At 31.4% G+C, this 20,739-nt stretch overlaps 1 protein-coding gene across 1 annotated transcript in view; it reads right to left on the bottom strand.

The window, feature by feature from the left end:
• LOC127714851 (putative protocadherin beta-18) overlaps positions 1–10,309 on the bottom strand; it is a 39,652-nt gene extending 29,343 nt beyond the window's left edge. Inside the window, exons 1-2 of the mRNA XM_052220883.1 lie at positions 10,219–10,309; positions 1,748–1,802 (exon numbers count right to left, since the gene is read on the bottom strand). The gene's annotated coding sequence lies outside the window, so the exon portion shown is untranslated. The remainder of the gene's footprint in view (positions 1–1,747; positions 1,803–10,218) is intronic.
• Between the last annotated feature and the right edge of the window lie 10,430 nt (positions 10,310–20,739).

The raw sequence follows: 20,739 nt of genomic DNA, 5'->3' as shown, positions 1-20,739 counted from the left end.
AAATTTAATAAATATAAGTTCAGCATCATTAAAATCTGCTAAAATAATTTGCATCAATAATTTATATACAAACATTCTTTACAGTTAAAGGCTCTGTGTAGAAAACTATAAGGGTTAATTTCACAAAACAGGTCCTCTCTTCCTCACCATTTACCTCGAAATCACCACAATTTAATTTGATTTGCATCTGATTGATCAGTGTTTGCTTTATGCCACATCAACTCAAAAGGTTATATCATGGCAAAGGTTTTCGATATACAGTTAAATCAATGTTTAGTTGTATTATAAGCTAATTCTGAAAATAAATCTGGATAGTTAATAAGCTGAATGGTATTCTTGAGTAAGGCATGACAAAAATCCATTACATTCCATTTGATTTATGAACTTCCTCATCAACGGCAGACATAAAAGATTTCCTGAAAGGATATTTGTGCACAATAGTCAGCCGCGGCAGAACTTTCATATGGAGATAAATTTTAAGTTATAGTTCTAATAGCAGAAATGAAGAAATTTTCTGTGACACAAAAGTCAACAGATGAATATAATGTACTTTGAAAAATAGGCAATTTTGTCAACGTATATTTGTTCGGCCTAACAGAAGTTCCCCTGGAAACTTTGATATAAAAGGCCATTATATCTGGTCCTGATGGAACACATATTCTTAACCCTTTATTCCGCATGGAACAAATACTGTCATATATTACAGAATATTTCTTAAAGTTGGAACTTATATCATGAAGGAATTTTTATTTCATGACACTTTCACATTAAAAAAACTGTAAATTTTAATCATAAAGTTATATTTCTACTATACAATTGATGATACCATGCTCTTTCCCCTAAACACAGAAATACAATGACAATGATTCCGTAACAATATTTGTAATATATAAATGAATTTCATGTTTTGAAATCAAACATTTGTCTAAACTGACATAATTTAATATAATAAATTACTAAGAATCATGAATATACAACATAATTATAATACTATTGCTAATTAAAATTCTTGTTCAATTTTTTTTGACTAATCATTAGCAATTTTATGAGAAGTGTCAAAAAATAAAATGTGATAATGATTGATCATTGTTTACTGAAATATAAGTAATCATCTTTTAAAAAAGAACAATAAGAAATTTATTTAAGAAAGCGTCGACATAAGATCGAGAGCAGTTTATCCTACTTAAGCTTTAGGATTATTACTTATAATTTTGATAATCTGCTTACCTGATATGAATTCAATAGATTTCATATAAATTTATGTAATTTATCCCTCATATAACAGTAGTCTGTCGATTAAACAAAAAGCTGTGATTTAAAACCTGTTGAAATCGAGGAACTGCTTGATTTAAGCTTCTTGTTTGTGTTAAGAAACTGATCCTGTCATTTAGCCGATTTAAACGTAACAATTGGAAATTGGTGACATGAATGTATTGTGTTTGGTTGGTCAATCAGAAGAAAAAACTGTAGGCCGCCATCTTCTTAAAAGAAAGTTATAGAAGATTGAAGAGATTAAAAAGACCAATTCTGAGTACTGATCAAGTGTTTTTACCAACATGAAGAATAACACTTGTTATGAAATAAAGTAAATACAAATATCATGCTAGGATGACATATTATTGAGATTTATTAATTTAAAAACTGTTGGCAACAATAATGCCAAATTTAAAAATTTCAGTCTTCACTTCTAGATGAAAAAATGTACTTAGAAAAATGTACCACATGGAAATATATGATGTAAACTTACTGTGTTATTGACATCCCCATTTTGTCTTTTTGTGCTTGTCTAGAGGTATTTTGACCTACAATTAAAATTGGCCTATTATAATACATGTAATAGATGTTTAATAACACAAATGACAGCAATTATCAATAATTCTTTTTGAAACAATTGCCCAAAATTAAACATTTAACTTTTAAGTATTAGATATACTGAATATATTCAATATTTGGTAATTTCACATCTTACTTCTTTACTGCTGGTCAAATTTAAGAATTAATAAATTTGTTTATACTTATCATAGGTACATGATTGTCTCTTTTTATGGCAAGCCTACCTCAATATAGCCCTGTAGCATACAGTAAATTCAGAAATTATTGCGTGTATTTATTATTGGGATTTTTGAAAAATGGACAAAAATATGAGATTTATTATTGCGATTTTAGGAAAATCTGCATACAGATATATGTATCAGATATCAGAATGCAAGTGCTTATTATTGTGATCCTCACCCAGTCGCATTATTCGCATTAATAAAAACCTTGCAATAATTTCTGAATTTACAGTAGCCTTTATTTGCAGAGCTATGGTTTTGTTTATGGTGGACTAAAAATAATTTGTGGTGGACTATTTGTCTCTATTCATGGTAGACCAAGAAATATTTGAAAGAAAAACGATAAATGTGAAAATATCCACCAGATACTAGCTATATCCATGAAACAGAATCTGCATTCTGTCCTATATGACCAATGGGGAAGCAAATTAGAAAAATCTGTGATTTACATGACTGACTTCAAAAATATATGTGTACAATGGTTATAGAATATCTTTAAGTTTTTATATATTGTTAATATGTGATTTGTCAAGTCATAACTGTTTTCCTGCTTTTGGAAAACCAAAAAATTTGTTTCTGTGAAATGCTTTGTATATTGTGCAATGTATTACACAAATGTTGCAGGTCAACTGTTAAGTCTTTTAAATTACTTAAATTGTAATTAACATGGACAAAACTTTGTTGACATTTGAAACATGCCTTCCACAGAGTGACATTTCTAATTTCCATCAAGTACAAAAATGTATGATTGTAGATTGTATATGGAATGTTAGCTCTTGACATGAAAATTTCTAAATATTCTTTCTGGTCTCTAATTATTTGCCTATAGTAAATATGTATATGCTGCTGATTCTGAAACAAAATACATGTATCTATTGTAAATGCTGCATGTGATTGGAAGTTGGCATTTGCAAATGTTTGAAATTCTTAGAATTTAAAGTATTCAAACATGTAGCAAAAGGGATTTTGAGCAAAAAAAAACAAAAAAACAAATTAAAGTCTTTGTTCCGATTGAAGTTTGACTCTTAAAGTCAGAGCTTTATGACCCTGAATAACTCCCCTAAGAGACATCCTAGCTATTGCCAAGGTATATCTATGAAAATAAAAAAGAGGAACATTTGAGAAAAGCATACAAATCCAAAGCCTATTTAATAATTGTTACACATACATAGCTAGCTACCTTCTGAAATGAAGAGAAACAAAGCCCTGCTTCTATGTCCCATAGTAATTTTTCATTTTTTTAAATATTCTTAAGACAGAAATCAATATAGATATAAAGTCTTCTCATTTGGGCTCTATATAAAATGAACCACACAGAATATTAAGTAATCTTAATAGCTACGGATATCTGTCTTTTAAAAATATGACCATTTGTATGCATGAACCTTGTCAGCAACATTGACTTCATGGCCTTAACCTTCAAACCTGAAAATTTAACCTTACTCACAACAAACCCTTTATAAGTAGTGATAAACAATCATAAAAAAAGCATCAATATCTAACTCCATTTTACACTCATGATATAGACCATACATTTCATTATACCTGAACCTTTATAGGGTATTAGTTTACTGCCATGACATTCTAGCTAAGGATTCAGTTTTTATCAAACTTAACCTTTTTAACCAGCTGTGATCAGTCATACTGTCGTAAGTATTATTATTGAACTCGAGGCAATGCATAGGATAAAGGGCATAACTTGTAACATGAACCTAGTATATGGAACATTGACCTTTAAGCTGGAGTAGTCACAGTTTAAACAACCTGAACCTTAGCTATGCATCATTATACAAAGTTTCAGGCTTTGACCTTCAAGCAAAAGATTCGATTCTTCCACATAATTCATCTTAAATTTTAGGAAGTAATCAGACTATGTATTATAAAATAAAAGGCAGAAATACTAAAAATATAAGGTGGAAACCATTTCTTAACTTGTACCTAGGTTCTGCAAAATCAAAATAATTTGTGACCTTGAACTTCAACTAAAAATTCTGATCTTGTTTAAATATAGTGGTGGTGAAAACACGGAGGTTTTACATATATGTACTTTTGTTACTATAGAGTGTTCAGTCTAAATGTCTTTAATGACAATTTTATTGAATTCCATATATTACACAGAGATAATTATAATTTTTATATTTGGAACATGAGAATTTGTTTTTAATATTGTCATTCAAGCTTTTTGAAATATATATCAATCTTTATAAAAGAGACATCTGTTAAAAAGTTTGAACAAGTAAAAAACCCATTGACCTCACATCTCTTTCTATTCATATGTAAGAACACAAAAATTCTACAAGGGGAGATAACTGTAATAAGTTAAGTTTAATTTGCAACTGGTGTCTATTGGTCACTCTAATTAATTTATAAAATTAAGTATTTCAACATGTTACATTCCCATAATAAATACATTTCCACAACGAATACATACTCAAGGACGTCAAAGTTCAAATCACAGCATGAAATGAACTGTCAGATTTAAAATTCACAATACAATGCAATTATTACATATACATTTATTCTATGGAGAATAAAATAATATTTTGGAATATAACAAAAATATTGAATGACACTAAAAATAACAAATAATTCAATAATTAAAAAATATAATTGAAATTTTAATAACATTTACCTACCAAGTGAGCAATTTATAATCCCCCATATTGTTTTGATATTGATATTAAATAAGAAAATCGTGCTAAAATAAGACTTTATCTGGATATTTACCAAAATATTATTAAAATTTTCAATGGCCAAGTTTTTAATTCAGGTTTAGGAAATAAAATCAAAAGGATAATTCCCAAAGCTATTGTGTAGACTGTATAATGTGGTAACAGTTCAGATTTATAAAAAACGGCCACAGTACTTCTTTTGTTTTCATGTGCAGTTTTATACTAGATTGAACTGTGTAGATAAACCTAATAAGTTTAAGTTTCAATGAACTTTTTCTTAATAGATTTGTGGTCAATTCTTTTGTTTTATATGAGGGATAAGCTATATAAATGTAAAACATTTTATAACAAGTGGATTTGCCAAATGTGCAGGATTACATGAAGTCATAGAATGTGGTTGATATTCCATAGAAGTGCATATGTTTAGCTACTTGACATAAGTAACTAGGCCAAGGATAGGTAAATGAAGAAGTCAAAAGTGGATTCATAATATCTTTTTTAAACTGATGAAAAAAAAATCACTTAAAAACTATTTTAACCTTGAACAACATGCAAATGTCGGATTTAAAAGGAATTCTCCAAATTATGCTGTTCTTCCAATAATGAGTCTAAAACCTAATAAACAGCTGCGCCATGAGCGCATGATACGCCCGTCGTCTTGTGTGTGAATTTTTATGCAATAAGCATAAATAGTTTCTGACATACGGCGCGACATGCGAAAACCCCCCTTTTTTTTTTACAAAAAACTCAATATCTCTAAAATAAAATTTTGAATCAAAACCAAAAAGTATACAGATCTTTAGATTAATATAACGAAGAAGTGTGTAAAATTTTAAGCAATAATCATAAATCGTTTTTGAGATACGGCGCGACATGTGAAAAACCCCTCCCCTTCTTTTACAAAATACTCAATAACTCAAAAATAAAATTTTGAATCATAACCAAAAAATATACAGATCTTAAGGTTAATATAACTAAGAAGTGTGTAAAGTTTTAAGCAATAATCATAAACTGTTTTTGAGATACGGTGTGACATGTGAAAAACCCCTCCCCCTTTTTTAACAAAATACTCAATATCTCTAAAATAAAATTTTGAATCATCACCAAAAAGTATACAGATCTTAAGATTAATATAACTAAGAAGTGTGTAAAGTTTTAAGCGATAATCATAAATTGTTTTTGAGATATGGCGCGACATGTGAAAAAAAACCACACACCTGTTTTAGTTACTTAGTCCCGTAACTCAAAAAGTTTTAATCTTATTTTCACCAAAAAGTATACAGATCGTTTGACCATCATAAGAAACAACTATGTTAAGTTTCATGAAATTTGGATAAGTCATTCTCAAGTTACGGTCCGGACAGACAGACGGACAGACAGACGGACAGACAGACGGATGGACGCTGGACATTTGTATACCATAATACGTCCCGTCAAAAATTTGACGGGCGTATAAAAATAAGAAGAAAAAAACTTTAAATTTTTGTATTTTATTAGGTCCTTTTCAAGAAGGGAGACAGGACTTTTCCAAATCAAGTTTAGTAACCTATAGACAGGATCCTTTTCAAGAATAATTTTTGTTGAGGAAATGAAGAGTAATCAAAATCAAAGATGGAATACAACAGTGACTGAAGACTAACGCATTTGTAACTTAAGAATTTATTGTACAAAAATTAATTCACTATTCAAAGGGACTGTCCAGGAAACTCTATCAAATGAGTTCAACACTTCCAGACAAACACCTTCTGTAACCATGTCAACCCTCGAGAATGGATGATATTTCTGCATGCCAGAAGAACTTAATCATGAAGTCTGATATTAAACTATATATTCATTAATCAATGCCATCAACCTGAGATTCAGTTTTTATAGAAGTCAATGGTTCACAAGCCTAGCTGATGTATGGGGAAAAATATCAAATTCCAATCCGTACCCTACAACAATAATAATCGAATGTAACATTACATATTTCAGCATTTATTTGCTGCAAGTCATTGAAGTCTAATGCTTTTTTTCAGTTATTCAAGCATAAAAAGTAAGTCTGAGATAACTTGAAATTACTCCAACATTGTGGACGAGAATAGAATTCATGACAAAAATCTCTGTATTGCTGATTATTTGGTCTGTTTAGTTTCTATCTAACTTCTTTTGTTTTGCTCAAAACACAAAAGGGTAAAAAAAATCCTCATTTAGGGCAATCACTCCTATAAAGCGTGACAGTCTACTAACTATATCGGCAAAATTTGACTTGTTAGTAAATCTTGCCTAGCTGATCATTTTTGTGATTTAAAGCTTCTATTTATCTATTATAATTTTCATCATTAGGGCAAAAATGCAAAAAAAAATTGTAAAAATCGTCATTAAAGGACAATAACTCCAATAAGGGGTCGTCGGACGATTTCCTCCATATGTTATAATTGTAGATCTTGTCTTGCTCATTATTTTGCTTATTAAAGTTGCTATCTATCTATTATAATTTTTAACAAATAAGGCAAAAACTCAAAAAATTGGTAAAAATCATCATCAAAGGGCAATAACTCCAATAAGAAGTTAACGGTTTCAAAATAATAGACAAAACTTGCATTTTAGACCTATGTTCTATTTTTAGCCATGTCAGCCATCTTGGTTAGCAGGCAGAGTCATCGGACACATTTTTGGAACTAGATACCCCAATGATAATTGTAGCCAAGTCTGGTTAAATTTGGCCAAGTAGTTTCAGAGGAGGCCCCAGACCACAATTAATGATCCCGCTTTTCGTTGTCCACGAATATAGTTTCTTTTAATTAGAGTGTATTTTTTCTTTATTTTTTCTCTTTCCCTTCCACATTCATTTCTTAGTTTTTTTTGGATTATTTGCATTATTTAATAAAAACCTCGCAATAATTTCTGAATTTACAGTAGCATTATTTGCTTCAAACTAACAGCAAGGCTATAACATCAACAAATAAACATCAGCTAAGAAATACAGAGGTGTAAATTCAGAAATTATTACAAAGTTTTTATTAATGCAAATTATATGACTGGGTGAGTTTCGCAATAATAAGAACTCACATTATGATATCTGATTTATATATCTGTACGCAGCTTTTCCTGAAATTGGAATAATTTATGAATTTACAGTACAATACCTTTTGTTTTAATATATTTAACCCATTTTCATTACAGTAAAACATGGCAATAGATTTGGAAAATAATCTTACAGATTCACAGTTAACACTATAAGCCTAATGTTGCATGACAGGTCACATTGTAGTTTTAATCAAATTTCCATTTTTTCGCTTTTATCTTATAAAATGATCGTGACCTCACAGAAACTGTCAGTCGTATTGTAAATTTCTTCTAATTACCATAGAAGATATTATATTTCAATAAATTTAACAAAGGATAGTGAATTAGCAGAAATATGAGTAAATGAAAAAAGAAAATTTCTATTCCATTTTATACTGAATATTTTCATTATGGTTTGCTTAAAACAGCTTTCACCTCATGGTGTGTGACTAATGTCCACACGAAATTCAGTATGCCTTCGGACTACGTAGACCAACAGATTTTCATCTTAATTAATAACTCACTAAAGAGAAATCATATTTCAATAATTACAGAAATTATAATTTCAATTAATGGCTTTTTTCTTTTGTAGCTTAAAGGTATTTAATGATTTTCTGCCATATTTAAACCGACCACAGAATTACCAACAGTACATCAATGTCTATGATACAGGGTGAATTGGTGCTATACTGAAAAAAAGTAAACAACGTTTGGAAAAAAATCCAAATTGATCCAAAGACAACAGGACAAATGATCAAGCACTAGAAATATTTTAAATATCAACTTGGTCATTTTTTTTATTGTATTTATTTGATATAAGCCCTAGATGATGATGATGATGGATGGCTGCTTAACATCCAGCGTATAAGCCCTAGAGGTTAAGCATTGTTATAAATTTGTAGAGAGAGAATAAAATAAGACAAGGACAAAAACTTTTTGATAACACTTTGTTAAGACAGTTATTGGAACAAGCTGAAAGAAGATATAGTGTGAGCAAAGCAAGTCAGGAGCTTCAAATCAGCTTTCCAACACCTTCAAAAGGTGCTCTCTCTCCCATCCAGTAAAAGCCAGAATTGGCATCTTCAACGTACAGATACAGATATATTGTAGTTATATAAGGGATTGTTAATATCATAGGACACTAAAAATTGGAAATCTTTCGGTCATATGTACAGGATTCATACTTCAGGTGCAAGTTACTGATTTCCCAAAAAAGAAGATAATCTAAAATTGATTTTATAAAGTTAGGTGAATTAAGAAAGCATGACAAGTGAACCCAAACCCTGTCTTTTGAAAAATAATGCCCACAATCCATCCATTTACTTTGAACTGTTGAATAGAATAATGTATTTCCCCATCATTTTCATCATAAGGAAACACCTAAAACATTTTATTAGTTTTACCAAAACTGACAATTAAACAAATTATAAAAACAAAGATTTTATATGACATTTGACATTTATTTGTCCTGTCTCTCCAATTGACACAAGGTAAGCATTAGTGGCACCAAAAGTTCACCCTAAAAACTCAGACCACCTTCAATTATCATACTTTGATTTAATTGAAACTGACATCAGTAAAAAATAACAAAACAAGTATTTAAGTATCTAATCTTTTATCTTCTATAGTAAATTAAAACTGAAAGTACAGGCAAGCATTATTAAAACAGGTAAAAATCCATATATCACTGTATATCTATCCCATAATCTACAGTAATACAACACTTCAAAGGTTTTATTGTATAAAACATTATAAACATTGTCATTTTTATCTCCTGGCATCAGCTATGAGGTGTATACTTTCAATATGAGGATAAATTTAGGATCCTGTAGTAATGGGTCTCAATTTATTTTAGCCAGTTAAAGCAGTGTAGTAGACTGCCGACTAGGATTTCTCAATACAAATACAAGTGAAGCTCAGACTAAAGTCCTGATATTTGTTCGAATTTTAATTACCAAGTATAATTGAGAGAAACTTAAGACATGTCTGCATCATAATAAAATCAATAGAAGCCTGTGTTTCTCTTGAAGTAATAGCAGACAGTATAATAATTTTGTATTGTGAAAGTTTCTTTTGGCCTGATTTTATCAATGTCTACAAGTAATTATGATGAAATTTATCTTAAGAGGTTAATATTTAAGAATAAGTTTTATATCTAGAATTTGGCTATTCTGATCATATGATCACATAATAATGTAGCAGTATTGACAAAAATGACCAAAGTTAGAAAACCTATGTGTGACATATGCTGCTATGTGTGACATATGCTGCCGATATGTACTGACCTATGTGTGACATATGCTGCCAATATGTACTGACCTATGCTGCTGATATGTACTAACCTATGTGTGACATATGCTGCCGATATGTATTGACCTATGTGTGACATATGCTGCCGATATGTACTGACCTATGTGTGACATATGCTGCCGATATGTACTGACCTATGTGTTACATATGCTGCCGATATGTACTGATCCATGTTTCTGCTACCATCTTATATTATGTAAGAATTATTTTCAGGTACTTCAAATTCAGTGGAATGCTGTAAGGAGAATTACAAAAACACATTGACATAAGTACATGCATTTCTTACATTATTCTGAGATTAATTCTATATATTCTATTCCATCCTATAAAACATTCTGAAATTAGTTTCCATCAACAAAGTACTTATTGCTTACAAGGACAAGTGGTACTTAAAAGACAACCTGAGAAAATGTTAACACATGATAAAATATGACTTTAGAAGTACTGGCATGTTTTTTGCTGTGTCCTGTTTCTATTTCTCATGCTATTTGGACACTTAGGAATGCTGCTACTTATGTCGTGGGTGACACATCTTCAAAAACCAGACAACAAACACCCTTTCCCAAAACTCAATGCAAACTTTTCTTATTTTGGCTCAAGTTTTCCCACTAACAAAATAACACTTATGTTGTCATATAAGTGTGAGAAGAAAAGTATAAAACCAAAATAACATGTACCCTTCAGTGACCCCAGTGTATAAAATCGTCACAGTAAAAGTCTTTCACGGCAAAAACAAAAGGTTATTATAAAAATTTTATTACTACAAGACCATTTGCACTTTACAAAACTATAACAGATAAGGTCAGATAAATGCAAAAAGGTTTAGAATTGGAAAACCCTGCCAAAAATAACGATAAAATAAACATAACAAATATTCATGTTTCTCAGAGACCAGTAAATATTGATGTTTCTTAAAAACAATAGTTTGCTACAATTTCACAGGTGCGCAACTTTGAAAAACTGTAAACTGTGAAACATTTGATTTGTTTAAAAGAAAATGTCACAACACTTTAATGGGTTTGTGCATCTAAATAGAATACTTTAAGATAAACATCGAGATTTTGATGAAACGTAACACTGCCCCAGTCTTATCAGCAGGCATGTCACAAATATATGTGATCAACCTCATAGAAAAAGATGAAAAAATATTTCAAAATGAATTCAATACAAAAAGCAATTTTAAAAAGATACCATCCCATATTATTCATAGTAGGGTCTTTAGCTGTTCATCATGTAGTAATTTGATACATCTTTTGATGGGAGTCATCTCGACTATTTGAGGCTATAATGATAGGCCTGTATACCACAATGCACTCTAATGAACGACTCACTCTATCATTATTATTATTAGATATATACGGTTTCATATCCGATTGGGGTAAATTGAAAATTTCGGCACTAACGTAAATCTCTTGATGAATAAATTGATTGGTGGTCAACAGGTTATTCAAAGTCGCTCAGCGATAAATGAAAAAGATAAGTGCCAAGCAAGAAAGATTTATTTTGATTATTAAAATGATAAGTGTCAATCTAAGACTTTGTTCAAAGGCAATTAATGACCTCATCAAAGTTGTATCCCAACACAGATTTATAACATACAATTAATTTTGATATCTACAATGATAGGTGTAATGCACAATTAGCTTACCTTTGTTTTTTAAGTAATCAAACAAATTATCCATAAGAAAAAGACATACACCCTCTGCATATTTTTTTGTGTCATCTCGATAAAATTTATTACCAATTTAAGGGCTTGATATAAATAAAGGTCAAAGAATTCTTTTATTTTGAATCATGGTATCAAACAGTAGCATCTATTAACAATTCAGATGTGACCAAGAACTATAGCACCAAAATGGCAAAATCTTTAATTTGATATGATGCCAATTTCAAATCTGATTCAGTTGATTTTAAGACAATAGTTTGTGGGTAGTGGGAAATATCTCTTAATCATATCCATTCATTTAATTTTAATTTGATTGAATAGTTCGGATATTTGACCCGTATCTGACACAATGTAAATTAATTTACTAACACTCCTATTAATTGTGTTATTGTTATTTTTTTTATTATGATTAAAATATGATTTGCAAATCTAATTAAAAACTGGTCTCACAGACCTTCAGGAAGTTTTTTGATAATGCCTTAGGATTACAGTGATACGGAAATTATATATTTCTAAAATTAGATAGCTGTGTTATCCAATGTCTACCAATGTCAATGTGGTACATAAACTGGAGGCTCCTGGTAGCCTGAAATATCAGTGTTTTGAGATTTTAAAATGCAAAAAATTATTTTATTTCTTTGAAGCCATATTATTTGATCAGCAATTTGAAAATTTTTGCTACAATGGAAAGAAGGCAGATCTTGACATTCTGAACAAATTTTTACCATCTTTTCTAGATACACGTATTAGACAACTACTTGCATTTATCCCCTTGATTTATGTTCTATTTCAGCCATTGTAGCCATGTTGGTTGCATGGTTGAAAAGACAAACTTTATCAAATCTCCATCAGATCTTGCAAGCCAACCTTGGTTGAAATTGGTCAAATGGTTTAAGAGTAGTACTAGAAGATTATTTTTTATAAAGTTCACAATTGAAGCCAAGTGACAGCAAATACTCATATCACCATTAAGGTCAGGTGACCTTACAAGACAATGGACACTAAGTGATGGCCTTTGTACCAGGTGAGCTAATAAAACGTCTTTAGCCATAACACTTCTTGAGATTTTACTTGTTATGCTTAAAAACAATCATACCTCCATAGACTTATCTAAACTACCTTCTTCGTTTAAACTGATTTAGTCTCAAATTCATACCAGTTTTTCCTAGTTCGCTGGACAGAAAGTCTTGATAGCTTCTGAATTGCTCTTTCCTCTGTTAACATATCCACTATAAAAACAGGCCTTTTTTCAGGGTTTAAAAATGTCCATATTCCTCAAAGAATCTTAGTCTGAAAGAAATGTTGTGTGTATATTGAAACACAATTCAATAGTCATGTTGGCAACAGTTAACACGGTGTACTGACCACAATATATAAGATGAATTCATCATAATTGTATACAATATCATCACCAGTATAAGCATTCCCTGTTTGTCCATATGATATTATTGATTCAATAAGCAGTTTTCCTATACTTATTGTAGATATATGCACCACAAGATTTGATTTCTGCCGGTTTTTTTTATTTGAAATTAAAATGAACTCAAATTAGGGATTCCTCTGAATTGATTTTTAGCATGGAGAACATGTATCTCTTTTTTAATGTGTGATTCCTCTATTTCATATCTGCAGCTCTGATTCTACTAAAGATTAGAATAAAAAAGGAGTATAATTTGGGTATTGTCCTAACAATTTTCTTGAAAATGTTGTATTTAGGTAAGGCTAAGACTTCAGTAAATCTATATTTACAAGGATCTTGTTGGGATTAACAGGGGAACCAATGTGGTTCATCAAAATTCATTAGTATTAAGTCTTATTTCATTGGCAAGCGCCATGGCAACCAAAATGGGTATATATAAGTAGGACTCTAAAGTGCGATGGTTCGTCACGCTAAAGTGCGATGGTCTGTGCTATTCAATGGAACACATTAAAGTCCGAAGCCTCAATACGCTAAAATGCGTTTTTCTGCGAAAGTGCGATTGTTTATGAAAATAAGGAAGTTAGCTAGGTTTATAAGCATTCTGACATTACATGCCGTTTGTACAAACAAAGTTATTCACATGCCGGAAAACAAGAATGTTTGTCCAGGGTTTTATTAGACAGCGAAAAAGAAAAAAGAAAAAAGAAACCAAATGATCCCAACCCGGAACATTTTTGGTAGGTTCTGGAAGAGGTTAACTTAATTCGACTAATTTTTGTTTACAAGGGCTTCAAAACGACCAGTGTAAAACAATTCAAACGAGAAAAATAATGGCCTGATTTATATACAAAATAATAAACGAAAAACAAATATGAAATATAGCAACAACGAAACGACTACCACTGAATTACAGGTGTAGGTTTATTGGCTTGAAACAGGTGCATAAAGTTAATACTAGCTACTGCAATGTAATCATTTCACTTTTTTAACATCTATCGTACATTAAATGAAAATAAGAAGATGTGGTATAACTGTCAATGAGACAACTATCCACCGAACACCAAATGTCGTTAATGTTGCAACTAATAACCGTACGGCCATCAACTTGGAGTCTTAGCCTACGACGAATAGCAAGTCATAAAGGGCCATACAATGACCAGTAGAAAACATTTCAAAAGAGAAAGACAACGGCATGATTTATAATCCGGCAAAAACAATTAACAAAGAAATTAATAGGAACACAGCAAATTAAATTCAATTGCCTGAACTTATTGCTATACCATCGCACTTTAGTGTGTCATAAAATCGCACTTTAGCGTGTCATATCATCGTGCTTTAAAAATCAAACAACCATCGCACTTTAGCGTAGACCATCGCACTTTAGCGTGATCATCGCACTTTAGAGTCCTTCATATATATGTATATACCCTCATGGGTAGTCAAGGTCATAAAACACCCCTGTAGTAGAAGTGACAATCACAAGTATGAATTCCTACACAAGTGAAATAGTTCTGTTATTCAGTTTATGAAATACTTTGATCTAGACACGATTTTAAGTGAATTCTATTGGAATTATAACATTATTTTTATGGAGTGCATTGATGTGATAAACAGCTGCGCCATGAGCGCATGATGCGCCCATCGCTTTTTCAAAGAATGAATTTCAATAACTCCTCAATGTCATATCAGAAATTTATAAAAAAAACTATAGGGAGATTGTTTTAATAGCTATGAACCAGTCACCAAAGTTTCATGACAACTACTGAAAGCACTTTTGAGTTATTGTCTGAAAACCGGAAAATCACCACTTGTTTTATGAAAAAAATCTCGGAAACGTAAAATCTAAAATTTATAAAAATCAAAAGGGAGCTTACGTCAATAGATATAAACAATTCACCAAAGTTTCATGAAAACTGCTCAAAGCGTTTTTGAGTTATTGTTGGAAAACTGGAATATCCCCCTTTTTTAATGAAAAAAAACCCCAGAACTCAGACACTAAAAATCTAAAATTCATAAAAATTGAAAGGGAGCTCACATCAATAGATATTACAATTCACCAAAGTTTCTTGCAAATTGGTAAAAGTGTTTTTGAGTTATTGTCTGAAAACTGAAAAATCCCCCTTTTTTTAATGAATAAAACCCCATAACTCGGAAACGCATAATCTAAAATTTATAAAAATTGAAAGGGAGCTCACGTCAATAGATATAAACAATTCACCAAAGTTTCATGCAAATCAGAATAAGCAATTTTGAGTTATTGTCCAACATGTTGACGATGGATGGACAGACGGACATACAGACGGACAACAGTATACAATAATATGTCCCATAAACGGACGTATAAAAACATGTCCTTTCAATTAAAACTTAACTTAGAGGTAGTTCTTCAGATTCTAAACAGTTTGTGAGTGAGTCCACCCAGTTTACACACCAAACTCCTTCAAACTTATCTTTAATTGGCTTTCTATAACATCTTTAAAAATATAACAAGAGTGCACACGCTGAAATGTCTCGCCTTCTTTACTAATCATTGATATTATGTTGATAGTCCTAAATATAAAGCTTTATTACAACTGTCACATAAACTTAACATTAACCAAGTAAACTAAACATTGACCAATGAACCATGCTAGGCAGGCATGTACAGCTAACAATTCTTCCATACAACAAATATAGTTGACCTATTGCTTATAGTTTAAGTAAAACAGACCAAAACACAAAAACTTAACACTGAGCAATGAACCTTGAAAATGAGGTCAAGGTCAAATAAAACCTGTGTGACTGACATATAGATCATAAAATATTTCCATACACCAAATATAGTTGAACTATTGCATATAGTATTAGAAAAAAAGACCAAAACTCAAAAACTTAACTTTGACCACTGAACCATGAAAATGAGGTCAAGGTCAGATGACACCTGCCAGCTAGACATGTACACCTTACAATCATTCCATACACCAAATATAGTAGACCTATTGCATTCAGTATTAGAAAAAAAGACCAAAACTCAAAAACTTAACTTTGACCACTGAACCATGAAAATGAGGTCAAGGTCAGATGACACCTGCCAGCTAGACATGTTCACCTTACAATCATTCCATACACCAAATATAGTAGACCTATTGCATACAGTATAAGAAAAACAGACCAAAACACAAAAACTTAACTATAACCACTGAACCATGAAAATGAGGTCAAGGTCAGATGACACCTGCCAGCTAGACATGTACACCTTACAATCATTCCATACACCAAATATAGTAGACCTATTGCATACAGTATAAGAAAAACAGACCAAAACACAAAAACTTAACTATAACCACTGAACCATGAAAATGAGGTCAAGGTCAGATGACACCTGCCAGCTAGACATGTACACCTTACAATCATTCCATACACCAAATATAGTAGACCTATATCATACAGTATTAAAAAAAACAGACCAAAACACAAAAACTTAACTATAACCACTGAACCATGAAAATGAGGTCAAGGTCAGATGACACCTGCCAGTTGGACATGTACACCTTACAGTCCTTTCATACACCTAATATACAAGACCTATTGCTTATAGTATCTGAGATATGGACTTGACCACCAAAACTTAACCTTGTTCACTGATCCATGAAATGAGGTCGAGGTCAAGTGAAAACTGTCTGACGGGCATGAGGACCTTGCAAGGTACGCACATACCAAATATACTTATCCTATTACTTATAATAAGAGAGAATTTAACATTACAAAAAATCTTAACTTTTTTTTCAAGTAGTCACTGAACCATGAAAATGAGGTCAAGGACATTGGACATGTGACTGACGGAAACTTCGTAACATGAGGCATCCAGATCTTCCACCCTCTAAAATATAAAGCTTTTAAGAAGTTAGCTAACGCCGCCGCCGCCGTAGCCGGATCACTATCCCCATGTCGAGCTTTCTGTGACAAAAGTCGCAGGCACCACAAAAAATCTCTACAAAGTTTTAAAGTTTCCAACAACAATACTTCCATCTCACAGGCACTTATCTTGTCTCAGAAAAATATTACCTAGGTTTATATTAAAGTTAAAAGGTATAAAAAATTCAGAGACAGGTGCCAGTGTTCCAACGAACAAAAAGAAAACCCTTAAAAATGAAAACTATAAATTTAACATTTTATTGTAGATTTATATCATTGACAAGTATATATTCATTCTTATATTTTATATTTTAGATACCTTACAGATGCTTATTATGGTCAGCAAGGTTAATTGTACTCAGAAGTTGAGACCAAAATTGTCACCTTGGGTGATCTTGACATGATCATGCAGGAAAACAATACAAATAAACATCTTAAAGACCAGACAAAATCCATGTAACTGTCAATATGAATCTAGGTTTTTCCCTATCTGCATCAATTTAGTGGTTTGTGCAGTGAAGTTGAGTAGGGTAAAATTAATCTACACATGTGATGTGACAGTCATTCGTCTGCATGTCTCCAAGGTAGTAAATCTACCGCTGTTCTTAGTGAAAATTCTTTTTAATCTCATCTTCAATCTCATATAATACAGTGTAATAACGGCAGAAATTATTGGACATGATGGCTCCCTGGTCAAGGTTAGGATAATTGATTTCTTTTTAAAGATGACCGATTTTTTTGTCATCGATCATGATCCCCCTCAAGAATTGAATGAAGTTACATTAAAATTGGACATCCTTCTCTGCAGGATGATTTAAGACATTTAAATTGACCACTGAATAAATTTCAATATCATTTTAAAGAATAAAACTTAAAGTCATTGATATGAAGCTTTGAGTCACACTTTCAAGAAAAAATGCACAAAGGCTGTAGTTGGTCAAGCACAAGTCCATGCTATAGAAATGAACAACACCTCAATTAAAAAAGCTAAAAACCATAAATTTTAATCAGAGTCAAAACTATCTGAAAAATTCATGTGATCTGGACCAACTAATCAAATACAAAATGATCAGTGAGCCTTTACCAGAGTAATATGTATACAATATTGAAATACTCTGCAAGTTTAAAGGTCAAGAGAAAATAAATCCCAAAAACGTACAAATTTCATTATTAACTAAATTTCAGAATCCTTCTATATCCTATTTGAAAAATTTATAAAAGCTAAAGCTCTTTAACAAGAAGGAAACTTTCTGGTACTATTTGGTAAATATCTTCAATGAAACTGCTGCTGCTTCAACTTTCATGACTATATTCCTACCTTTCAAAATTCAAATTTAGTACTTACAACTTGCACACAATCTATTTAATCTAGCAGTGTCAGACTGTTGGGAAGTTTTTGTATAAATGTTGAATTTGATGAAAAAAAAAACTTGTACCTTTAATACTGGACAGTAAATTATGCTGTCAAAGCCAACACTAAATGTCAGTCCAACACATACTCCTTACAATGCATCTTTACACAAATATTGTGCATAACTCAAAATTTTTGTGAAACAGACCTAACCCTGAAAAGTCAAATAACAAACAACCAAAAAAACATTCCTGTTATAATTAACAAAATAAGAAGATGTGGTATGATTGCCATTGAGACAACTCTCAACCAGAGACAAAATGATGTAGAAGTTAGCAACAATAGGTCACAGTATGGCCTTTAACAATGAGCAAAACACACACTTCATAGCAAGCTATAAAAGGCCAAATAATGACCATATCTTGTAGTATGAACTATTTCTACAATATCTGTCAAAATGGGATACATTTATCTTAAAACTAGATGTGTTGGAATGATATGAATGGCCCTGATAGCAAAAAAAGCTTGAAGCCATTTTTAGGAGTGGAAATTTTCAAAGTCCAAATCCTGTAATTTTGGCAAAAATCAGCAGAGCTGAACCGAACGTAAACTCGATCTGTAACTCATCATAGTAGACTCACATACTAAAATTCAGCTCAGTATGTGAAGGTGTTTACAAATCCAGGTAACTGTTATTTTTATGAAATTTCCAAAGCCAAAGCCTGTTATTTTGGCAAATATCAGCTGAGTGGAACCAAACGTAAACTCAATCTGTAACTCATCATAGTAGACTCACATACTAAAAATCAGCTCAATATGTGAAGAAGTTTAGAAAAAAGTCATTATAACTGTTATTTTCACGAAATTTTCAAAGTCCAAAGCCCATAATTTAGCAAAAATCATTAAATGTGACCATATCGCCATGTAAGGTAGTAAAGTATAAGGTATTAAGAGTTAGCATCAGAAAACTTAAATGACTGACAGACAGGTTATCCTAGAGTGGGGTTATAAAAATCTTCCAGCTTATAAACCCATATTCCAAGTGTTAGAAGGATCTAGTTTTACCATGGCAAACTTAAACACTTTCCTTAAAAAACTACACAAAAATGTGACATATATGTAAGATTAAAATGCTACAACTTAAAAGAACAATGTGAGAGACCTATCATTAGAACCAACAAGCAAGATGATCAAAATGTTAACAAATTAAAGTTTACATCATTAAGTGATATCATCACATCAGTCCCAATAGGCATAAATCAACATGTTGCCTTGGTGATATTTATACAGGTTTCCGGACCATAGGCCAATACTGATAAAGCTGTATTGGCCCATGAGCCAATAAGGCATACTCACTTACTGAACTGTGTAGTATTAGAAATTATAGGTTCCATAGATCATCATTCACCTATTGTATTACATGCGAGTCATTTATTTGAAGTTTCCGATTAAAGCATCCATTTAAAACTAAAGTTAAAGAAGGCAGCCAAACTTAATTTTATAATATCATGACAAAAATCACATAATCAATGAAAGACCATCATAGTATCATGATATTTCTTTGTTGAAAAAAATGTAAGTTTTTTATTTCGAGCAAGTCATGTGCCCCCTGGTGAGTACATCCTCTAACAGCAAGTCCTTAAAACAGAAAACTCAGTGTTTCCTTTCTTAATCATCTCAAACAAAACAAATTTTTTAGAAATAAAATAATACTAATTGTCTGAAAAAAATATCAGTATACCGTATTTATACAACATATAAAAATAAATAGATGCGGAGTGACCTAATCACAAATACATTGTTACGGCTGCTGCCACAGCTGTGAACAGCATGCCTCTGAGTCTCACTTTCTCCACTTCATCGAGGCGTGACAAAAATGAACACACTTTTTTCTGAATTTACAGTATTTTTAAAGAGTTTCAATGTTTTACATATATATATATATATTGATGCAATGATATTATCATGCATCTACTTTTTTTTGAAATGATAATCTTATTCATTGATCGAGACAATAATCTTTTATGTATTCCCTTCCCATGATTTAAAATAAAATTTAAGCTCTTCCATGGTACCTTAATCAGTTATTTTTGTAGTAGAAGTTTTTCGCAGCTATCAAACAAAGCTTTGATTTGAAAATACCACTTTCAATAAAGATTAAGCTTTTTCTCTTTCTACATCACCTGGACAATTAGCTCAGTACATTGAATGGGCGGGGATAGGATCAATTGGTATGACTTGTTACAAAAATATCTGTAACTTTTTCACTTAACCAAGTGACTAAGCTACTAATTACATATTACTGCGACAAAAACCAATTTAGG

The sequence above is a fragment of the Mytilus californianus genome, unplaced genomic scaffold, assembly GCF_021869535.1.
Source record: "Mytilus californianus isolate M0D057914Y unplaced genomic scaffold, xbMytCali1.0.p SCAF_9, whole genome shotgun sequence".
Taxonomy (NCBI): Eukaryota; Metazoa; Mollusca; class Bivalvia; order Mytilida; family Mytilidae; genus Mytilus; species Mytilus californianus.
This window is presented reverse-complemented; position numbering and strand designations above follow the sequence as displayed.